We start from the raw sequence: 11,214 nt of genomic DNA, 5'->3' as shown, positions 1-11,214 counted from the left end.
ATTAATCTTTCCTTTGAATCTTGGTAATTGTTCTGCCCTAATTTCAGTTTCTTTATTTTACTTCCATTGTTAGTATAGAATTGATAGTTAGCATTCCCAAGCCAATTATCGTTTCATCATTGTTGTTATTTATCTCAAGTATGAATTCCGTAATAGTCATTAGTATATTTGTTGTTTTTACATTCACCATGAGTAGCTAAATAGCTTGTGCTAGGATGTAGGCGACTTATGGCTAGGCGGCATTAGATTAGACACGGACTGAACCCGCGTGTCAGTCGATCGACTGACATAGTTGGTCGATCGACTGACCTTGTAAGGTTACCTTCGTTTTAATTGTTTTTAAACTTGTATTTAACGAATCGAATGCATGCGACCAGTTAGATACCTCTTTTGTGACTGACCCATTAGACCGAAAGGTAGGGTAGGTTGCTTGACCGTCAATTAATTCGACTAAACTGTGCTAAGATCGAAAGATAGGTATAGTTTAGACCATTAGTCGCTTTTCAGACGAGAGTCGATATTAGTGGCATTAGGGACCTATAGCGAGATCGAGAGATGCTATTTGTTAGGAGTGGACCGAGAGGACCTCTTATTTCCCGCCTTACCTGTGTTTGATTCGGACCGACTTAGTTTGCTGCCGCCGAAGCTGTAATGACCCGACCATCCTAGTACCTTTCTCTTATCTGTTTATTTCGTTTATTTAGTTTATTATCTTTAGCCGTCGACCAATTCAATTCAACCCCCACAATAGTTACCTTAGACTAGGCATAAAACAACTAGAATTTACAACTCGCCTCCTTGTGGATCGACCACTTACCACTAGCCTAGGTTAGTCTTAATAGGAGTTTATAAATATTATCTTTGGTACTCACAAATGACGGGTATCAAATTTTGGCGCCGTTTCTTGGGAGGCAATAGTCCTAATTTTAGTTGTCTTTATTTTTAGTCTTTCTTAGTTTAAGGAACATCCGTTCCTTAAACTGTTCTTATATTTTGTTGTAGTTTCCTCTTATGCGCATGTCTCAGGGTGGTCCATTACTGCCGTTTGATCCAGAGATCGAAAGGTCTTTGCACGTTAAGAGGAGGTTATTTCAAGAACAACAGCTGGAAGGGCCGAGTTCTCATTCTAGCTTTTACGAGAACGAGCTGTTCGAAGAGAATCCACCATCTTCACCCGTTTCTACATCTTCAACCGAGACATTACTTCTCCAGATTTTTCGGTCATGGCCGAGGAAGCGAGTATAGCTAGTTTTTCTGAGCCGACAGCCGCGAACTTATACAAAGGGTTCGAACTACCGGGGGAGGCCAGAAAGTTCGAACCAAAGCCTGCCTACATCACTATGGTAGAGAGAAATCAGTTCGGGGGAGCTGCAAATGAAGATGCAGCTAAACATATGGAGACCTTCATTGACTCATCGCTGCTCCATTCCCCACCACCGGGCGTGACCCAGACCGCATCAAGGAAACTATGTTTATCTTCTCCCTTCGCGATCTTTGCAAGGGAATGGTATAGAGATCTGGACCGAGCTGCTTTGGAGATCACTGACTGGAATACATTGGCATTGGCGTTCTACAAGAAGTACTTTTCTGCTTCAAGGACGATCGCCATTAGAGCTCAGATCACGGGCTTTAAACAAGGGCCAGATGAAAATTTCCATGAGGCATGGGTCCGATTCAAGAAGTTGGTGCGAACCATACCGCACCATGGGTTTGCTAAGTGGAGTTTGTGCAATCATTTCTACAATGGGTTGTACGACGATCAGAGGGCCATTTTGGATGCTGCAGCCAATGGGAGATTTGCTGAAAATTTAGGAGCAACAAAGGGGTGGAAGATCATTGACGATCTAGCTACCCACAAGGCCGAGTATGGGAATTCGAGAGGGAACCGGAGGAGAGTCTGAATCCTCCTCTGTTCTTTGCGCACTTGAGGCTCTTACCGCGAGATTCGACAAATATGAGCTAGGGGGCATCTAAAGGTGGGATGTACCAAGTCAATGCTTTGTGCGGACGGTCCCTTCGTCTCGTGAAAGGTGTGGAGTTGAGGGCCATGTCTCGAAAAACTGCCCTAGTCCCTTTGAATCATGTGCTGCCTTTCAACACTATAGGCAGACAAACACCTACTACGAGCCACCACATCCGAACCTGAGTTGGAGAAGCCAGAATGTTCAAAACCCAACTCAACCTCCACCACAGCAGCAGCCATATGTGCCTCCTCATCAAAAGCAACAACAGTATCAAAAGCCTCCTTATGTGCCGCAACAACAACAATCACAAAATTCTGAGTTTGCAAAGCTCAAGAATCTGTTGCTGAAGGAGTCCCAAGCAAGAGAGGCCGGGATGAAGCTATTAGAGAGCCAAATTGCTCAATTGGCTAGTAAAAATAACACTCGAGCTCCCGGGCATTTACCCACTCAACCCGAACAAAAGGAGACCCTAAATGCCATCACATTGAGGAGCGGGTCCACCCTTGACGGTCCTGCTATGGTTGAGGATGCTGTTGGGAAAGATAAGCCAGAAACAAGCAAAGAGAAAGCTTCAACGAACAATTCAAAGAAAAAGGCGTCTGCCAGGAATTTCAGTCGATCGACTGATATCCCTAGTCGATCGACTGAGTTACGAGTTACAGGAGCTTCTGGAACTGTGCAAACCAGTCGATCGACGGAGGAAGGTGGTCGATCGACCACTTTCACTGCTGATATTGAAGAGTCTCGTCCTTTAATGCCAAATAATTTACGAGACCACTTGTTTCGGGGTACCACGATCCCGAAGATTTTAGGGGCAGACCCGAGTGCTGATGGGTCAGTCCCGGCTCCGAAGTTCGATCCAATGACGGTCAATGGGTCTCATTTGAGACGGTCTGAGGAAGGGTCTAGCTTCAACAAAGAGAAGGCGACGGACTTTCAACCTAAGTCCAAGGATACCGGCACACGCGACTTAGAAGAGAGGGCTAAGGTGCTCCTTACAGCCCCATATCCGGAGAGACTCGTGCCGACCAAAGAACAGGTATCTTTCAATAAGTTTGAGAGAGTCATCCGTAGTTTGAAGGTGCAAGTCCCCTTCCTTGAGTTAGTTAACCAAGTACCCGCTTACACCAAATTTATGAAGCAATTGTTGTCAAAAAAGCGGTCACTTGAAACAGTGCACACTGTCGCACTCACAAAGGAGTCTTGTTCTTATCTGTCTCACACTGCGCCCCTTAAGTTAGAAGATCCGGGTAGTTTTTCTGTCCCTTGCAAAGTAGGTACCTTCTCAATTGAGAAGGCATTGTGTGACTTAGGGGCCAGTATAAGTGTCATGCCCTTGAGTTTAGCTAGGAGACTCAAGTTGACCCGGTATGCTATCACAGAAATGACAGTTCAGATGGCTGACCGATCTGCGGTCGAGCCTATAGGAGTCCTAGAGGACATACCCGTCTAGATAGGGAAGTTTTTCTTCCCTGTTGACTTTGTTGTCATTGACATGCCTGAGGATGACCATATTCCCATCATTTTGGGTAGGCCGTTTCTGCACACTGCTGGTGCAGTTATTGACGTCGGTTTAGGAACCTTGACCTTCAAGGTTGGGAAACATTCTATCGTTTTTGCCCAACCTGCTAAAAAGAAGGATGCCATGTGGCTGTCACACCGTAACACGGTCTCGAAAAGAGATCGTACTTTGTGCTTCCCGAACCGACCGTCCCTATTACTACTTTGATTAACCCCTCCGCCCCGGATTGGGAGCAAAAAGGAGGAAGACTTTGTTGTTTTAGATAATGCAGGAGCTGGTTTGAGGAAGGAAGAGCCGCTGGATGCTCCAGCTGCGACAGAGCCTATCGTTTCGAGAGGAGGTCTTGGATGCCTAAGTTATGGGACTGACGAGGAAGTGGAAGATGAGCCAGCCAAAGTGAGATGGGCAGATTTGGAGTCCGACGATTCCGAGGAAGTCCTTGATTGGGGAGACGACGAAGCTGATCCATTGAGCTCTCCGACTGTCGAGGCTGAGAAGGGTGCAACTGATAAGATGAGCACCATTGAGGCTACCTCTAGTAGCCAGAAGCCGACGAAGTGGGCCATCCCTTGGTCCTTTTTTATCAACTATTAGTTGATCAAAATTTCGTTATAAACTTCATTTTATTGCTTTCAAACTATTTTTTTATTGCTTTTGTGTGCGCGAAAACTTCGCTTTTATTTAGTTGCTTAGGATTTTTAAGTGCTTTAGACTTCGTTCTGGGTTTTGCGCAATTTTGGGCGCGTACTATTGTGCATTTGCAGGTATTTAGAGCTTATTAGCTCAAATCATTGAGCAATTACGAAGAAATAAGACACTGCAGCAGTGTTTTCCGTCGATCGACTGGTATCAGTGGTCGATCGACTGAGTTGCGGGTTACATGAGCTACTGTTCACGACCATCTGGTCGATCGACTGTCCCTTTAGGTCGATCGACTGCTGCTGCTGCTACATTCTTTCACGACCTCTCCCCTGCTGTGTTTGGTCGATATGCGGATTTAAGGGAGTGTTCTACTCCACTTTATTTTCCGTCGAATTGTCTATTTCTTCTTTTGTCTCGTTTATGCACAATTTTTACGTTCCAAAATTGCTTTCTTCCGTCTTATGCGTGGTGTTTTCTGTCTTTTCAGGTCTCTTGTTGGTAGCACTGCTGGCTACTGAAACCTCCTAGCTCACGCTGGTTTGGGGAGGTTTCCTTTGCTGCGCTTAAAGTCTTGTGAGTTCCCACGTCTTTACTTTATGTCTTTGTTTTTATTTCCCTTTTTCTCGCAAATTCCCGTTTTCCATTTTTCTTCATTACATGATTTTGCACAATGGGGACATTGTGTGATTTGGTTTGGGGAAGGGTTTTGCGTCGCACTTCATTCATTTGCTTGCATTCACGTTTACTTTTTGTTTTGCATTGTTTATTTAATATTCGCTATATACAAAATTTCAAATTTCAAAAAAAAAATTGAAAAATTTCAAAAATTTCCATAAAATGCACGTTTATTTTAGCATATAGGTCGAGTCGGAACGGTAGTATTTCTATGATGATTTTGCATTTGCACCTGTTTTGCCTGAGCCTTGCTTGACTTACATGTTATTAGTAGAATCATAAATGCATATCTACGAGTTTTCGTTAATTTACTCGCTGAGCCTGAGACTTGACTTTGATAATTGGCAAGCTACATCATATATTCTGAGTTTTTAGAGCTTATAACTGGTGACATTCATGACCAGTTTATCTAGGGATGTGAGTAGTACTCCTTATGAGGCATGTTTCCTTAATTTGCATAATTATGAATTTGATCTACTTAATACCTGTATGCATTCGGTTTGTGGTTAGTTGACACATGTGGTAGAGGTTTCCTTTTCTCATTTTACCCATAAGCTTCACTATGCCAAAAATATCCTTTTTGTCCTACTTACTACATCCTACATTTAGCCTGTCCTTTGTCAAGCTAGTAGCCTGTGTCCTTGGGATTGTTACTCATTTTTGGTGGTATATGCTCTATTGAGATGTTTGTTGGGAAATGAAAAGAAGGAAAGAAAGAAACAAAAGAAGAAAAAAAAAGAGAAAAGTTTCTGTACTGTTCAACGCAGTCGATCGACTGCTCATTTAGGTCGATCGACTGACGTGCGTGAAACAAAAGAGAAAGAAAAAGTCAATTCGCATAATTTAATCTTTATCTTTTGGCGATTTTTGCTCCCATGATTCATTTATATCTTATGGGGAGTTTATTGATTTATAGTTTGGAGATTGTGAATTTTTTGCTTGCTATAGCACCGTTTCGTTTGTTTATGAGCAAGAAGTTGGATGTTGTCCTTTGGTTCCGTTTTGATACTAGCTTGATCACCTGTACCTCCACTTTACCATAATATGTTTTGCCTCTTCTTACCCATACCTCACATTTCCATAATTATACCTCGGCATGTGTCAATGGTCATCTGTTTGGTTGGAATGCATATGTACGGTCATAGAGGCCGTCTTCATAATTTATTGCTGGCATGTTTTCATAGGTCGTAGTTAGGTGAGAGTCACTACAAATATTAATTCTTTCTATCTTACAAATATATCACCTGTGCTTAATTGAGTGATTTGAGCGACCCGTGAGAGTCCAATTTGATAAGTCTGTACACTTGACGGTTCGTGATTTTTTGACGACTTTATAATTCGTTTGCATGATTCATATTCTTGGTTGATTGTTGGTTGTGCATTAAATTGGTTTAGGCCTTACAGTTTGCATTTCGCTCTGAGTTTGAACTCGTTCCATTAGGTCATTAGATCGAGTCTAGTTCTTGCTTGGGGACAAGCAAGGTTTGGTTTGGGGAGATTTGATGCGTGTCATTTATATGATGTTTTACATCCCTTTTTACACGCATTTCAGAGCTTCATTGTGCTATATATGCCCATATTTCTCTATTTTCCTCTACTTTCGTGCTTTTGTACTTTATTGCGAAAATGTGGAGAATTTAGCGAAATCAAGCCGAATCCGTCCCCCGAGTAGTAAGCTGCATTGCAAATGACGTAAGGGAACCGCTTAAGGAACAAGCTTGGTGCGCGATCCAAGGCCCAAAAGATAAGACCACGAGAATAAAGAAGTCAAGTAGCGGCTAATCCGGTCGATCGACTAGTATGATCGATCGATCGACCACCTATCGGATCCCGAAGCTCTGTTGTTGAGAGGAGCGATCGATCGACCAAAGATTCTTAGTCGATCGACCGGACTTTCGATTCCAGACGAGATTTAGAAAGCCCGTGAAGTTTTAGGTTTTGGAATAAGTTGTTGCGTTGATATTCCTATATAACGTAACATAAACATATCGAGCTTTTTATCAGAATTTACATCAAGTTTTTATCTAAGTTTTAGCATAATACAATACTTTTAGTTCTAGTTATTTCAAGTTAGGGTTTTGGGTTATCAACTTCAAACATTGGATTTCTGCCTTCGCTATTAATCTTTCCTTTGAATCTTGGTAATTGTTCTCGCCTAATTTCGTTTCTTTATTTTACTTCCATTGTTAGTATAGAATTGATAGTTAGCATTCCCAAGCCAATTATCGTTTCATCATTGTTGTTATTTATCTCAAGTATGAATTCCGTAATAGTCATTAGTATATTTGTTGTTTTTACATTCACCATGAGTAGCTAAATAGCTTGTGCTAGGATGTAGGCGACTTATGGCTAGGCGGCATTAGATTAGACACGGACTGAACCCGCGTGTCAGTCGATCGACTGACATAGTTGGTCGATCGACTGACCTTGTAAGGTTACCTTCGTTTTAATTGTTTTTAAACTTGTATTTAACGAATCGAATGCATGCGACCAGTTAGATACCTCTTTTGTGACTGACCCATTAGACCGAAAGGTAGGGTAGGTTGCTTGACCGTCAATTAATTCGACTAAACTGTGCTAAGATCGAAAGATAGGTATAGTTTAGACCATTAGTCGCTTTTCAGGACGAGAGTCAGTATTAGTGGCATTAGGGACCTATAGCGAGATCGAGAGATGCTATTTGTTAGGAGTGGACCGAGAGGACCTCTTATTTCCCGCCTTACCTGTGTTTGATTCGGACCGACTTAGTTTGCTGCCGCCGAAGCTGTAATGACCCGACCATCCTAGTACCTTTCTCTTATCTGTTTATTTCGTTTATTTAGTTTATTATCTTTAGCCGTCGACCAATTCAATTCAACCCCCACAATAGTTACCTTAGACTAGGCATAAAACAACTAGAATTTACAACTGCCTCCTTGTGGATCGACCCTGTTACCACTAGCCTAGGTTAGTCTTAATAGGAGTTTATAAATATTATCTTTGGTACTCACAGCGACGGGTATCAAATTTTGGTAGACGTCATGCCGTTTTGCAACAAGCTTATCGCTTTCGAGTTTTTCTCAGCCTTCTTGTAATCAGCCTCCACATAGTCTTCTTCCTTTTTCTCATAGGTAGTGCCTTCAGTAGATCCAACTAAAATTTTATTTGGTCCATTTTGTATGATCTTCCTGCACTCCCAATAATGTCCTTTTATGTAGTGTGTCATCATGTTCTTTCAAAGTCCATAATTCTTCCCATCAAAGACGGGACACTTAAGATACTTGGAATCCATTTCACACGTGTAAGGCAGCGGAATAATAAAAAAATAAAAACAAAAAGAGATAGACGGATCAGCCTCTTTGCAGTTAGGCAATCAAGAGCACGAGGTTCTAATACCAATTGAAGAGTCTATCGATCCGAAATACTCAAGAGGGGGGGGGGGTGAATTGAGTATAAAAGCTTTAGCCCACTTTTTCGAATGTCCGTATGAGCGTGAATTGATAAAAAATTACTTAAAGTTTATTAATTAAACTTTAACTAATTAACTAAACAAAGTTAAAACTTAGAGAAACGAACAACAGAAAACGAGTGACACACGTGATTTTGAAGTGGTTCAGTTTCACAAGTGGAAACCTACGTCCACTATTCTCGATTAATAATTTTAGTACCTTTCTACGGATTAAAAATTACTAACCCACTCGTACAACTATCTCTAGTTGCAACTCAATTGAGTACCGTTAAATATTCGGATTTTTTTAACTTATGTTAATAAGAAAGCACTTGATTGTTCTTCTAAGTTGTTCACACAATTGAACGAGTAAGAAACAATATAAAGTACTATTATCCAATAACTTAATCTATAAAAGTAAATAACAATATGAAGCACGACTTTTCGAAGAATTATCAAATTGCAAAAAAAAAAAAAAATAATTACTCTGTAAGACGTTTACTCGATTTTGCAAAGAATCTCTTTTAATTGCGAAAAGTAGTTTTAAGAGAATGAAGTACTTGTGTATATATAGTAGAGAAAAGAACTCGGGTTTAGCGAAAACCTAAAGGTGCCGTGCGGCCCTTATGGTTTATTTTACAAGAAAATTTCTTATCTTCTCTTAAATTAATTGATTAATATCTTATCACAAGTATATAAGGTAAATATATAAATTGTTAAGCTAGTAAAGTATCTTACACCAACTTATTCTAAATTTATCCTATATAGATTACTTGCGCAAGGGATAACACGAAGTAGACGACGACTTATAAGCCTACCGTCTATATTCGAAACCCTAGAGGAAATATTAATACATGAATTCGGGTTTAGATCTAGATATATTTGAGAACCCTAGATAGCATGACAACTCATAAGTTGTTTTACTAATCAATATGATATTCATATATCTATTTGATTTTATCAAACCCGTATCTCGTTTCTAATATACTTATACATATTTTTGAAAAATATATTTAAATATTTGAACTTCGAAAATTGATTTTAAAACCCTAAAATTGTGACTTCATATTGTAACCTAAAGTTATAGGTCAAAGGACTATAAAATTAAGCTTGGAAAGTAAAATTATAGGAGAAATAGCCATAATTTTACCTTCTCAATATTATTTCCATAAATACCGTTAATGAACGATGTCCTATACTAACTAATCTTCCTGGAGATCTTCAGTATAAAGGTCATCTCCTCATTTTGATCATAAACTCTTCATCTTGAGCATCTTAAAGACTTGATCATGCCTTTTGCTTGAGTAATCATTGTAGTCAACAATGATTTTAAGAATCTTCAATGTTGTAACTCAACAGCTATAACATTACCTCCACGATGCTTCACAAATCTTCAATGTTATAGCTATGAGTTCTTTAACATCGCGTGGTTATATAATAATCCTTATTAAATCTAACAAGGACTAAACAAACGATTACGAGCAATAGACATATAAAATAAGATATACTTGTCATTATCAAAACATAACATATGACTATATAGTCCAACAGCTTGCATTGTAATATCTCCCATGTTTCATATAGTTAAACTTGCATTCATAGCCACTAATGACCAAACCCAATTTCTAGAACACTGGAAATATTGCTTATATTTGTTTGGGGAGGTTTGATCATAGGTGAGCTAAGCATTCACTTAGAGCATGCATTATCTTCATAGTTTAGATTGCATTCATTTGTTATATTTGACATATTAGAATTGCATTTACTTAGAGCATGTATTTATTCATATCATTGCATTTGCATTTGTACTTCAATTTCCATAAATCTTTAAAAATTCAAAAACATGTATTTCTTTTTCATTCCTACTCCTACATGTATATTGAGGACAATGTCCAAAATAAACTGGGGGATGAGAATCTATATTCCAAAATACATAAAAATTTAAAAAAATTCCAAAAATCCATAAAAATTTGAAAATTACAAAAACCAAAAACATGTTCTTTAATTTAGTAGTGTATAATTGTATATACTTGTATTTTTGTTCTCTTCTCACATAGATACGACACTTCATTTGAGGCATTAGCAAGGGAATGTGAAGTCCGCTTGGTATGATCGCTTTAATCCCTATTTCCCTTCCATTTCTTTTCATTATTCATATGAGGGGGATGGATTACATGTTAAGGAGGATGTTGTGTATTTTGTTGTTGTAGTTTTTGTACCTATGTATTGTTAGGAGCTGCATCTAGATTACATGGCATACTAGTTGATAGAAGCATTTGCATTTAGACTTATATATATGTAGGTTGCATCATGGCATATAGTTTCATTTAGAAAAGTTTTTGAAAATGCCTAATTGAGAAATTTGACAAGTGTGCATAGGCCATTATAGATACTCTTTCTACTTAACACTTTGTTGACTAGAATAGTCTTAAAACACCCTTTTTAGTGTCATTCTAGTATCGTTCGACCCATGCACAAGAGCCTAGTCAAGAGTACCTTGTAGTGTGATAACTCTTTGGCGACCGTTTATTCCAAGGTGACCCTCAATGTCATGCAACCGTTCTTTCATTTTTACCATCTATCATTTTGTTAATCGTCAAGTTGAGTTCAAGTTCAAATCAAAAGCCAAATGTTTGCAATTGCATCAATGAAATGAGGATTAAAAATAGACTCCTATGCTTTTATAGAAGTACCCTTGCTACAAATGGAGTTACTCTAAAAAATGTTCAAAATGCAAAATCAAAGGTTGAAAATTGCCAAGTAAAAAATGTCAAATCAAAAATGGCAAAGAAATGCTCTTAATGTCAAATGCCACAAAATGGGGGGAAAACAACCCAAATGTAAGGTACTATCATGAAACTCATATACTTTGAAACCCTTTTATCCATTGATGGTTCTGTCTTTGTTGCATGGTGTTGGACCATATAGATATATGTTAAGTTTTGATAATGACAAGTGAGTGCTTTATATTATATATACTCTTG

At 39.1% G+C, this 11,214-nt stretch overlaps 1 non-coding gene across 1 annotated transcript; it reads right to left on the bottom strand.

Annotated features, from left to right (window-relative positions):
* Nucleotides 1-1,604: 1,604 nt before the first annotated feature.
* LOC141615989 (small nucleolar RNA R71) lies at nucleotides 1,605-1,711 on the bottom strand. The gene has a single exon (XR_012530371.1). It is a non-coding gene; the product is annotated as a small nucleolar RNA R71 (small nucleolar RNA).
* Nucleotides 1,712-11,214: the final 9,503 nt, after the last annotated feature.

The sequence above is a fragment of the Silene latifolia genome, chromosome 11, assembly GCF_048544455.1.
Source record: "Silene latifolia isolate original U9 population chromosome 11, ASM4854445v1, whole genome shotgun sequence".
NCBI lineage: Eukaryota > Viridiplantae > Streptophyta > Magnoliopsida > Caryophyllales > Caryophyllaceae > Silene > Silene latifolia.
The sequence above is the reverse complement of the archived record's forward strand: the minus strand, read 5'-3'. Positions and strand labels throughout refer to the sequence as shown.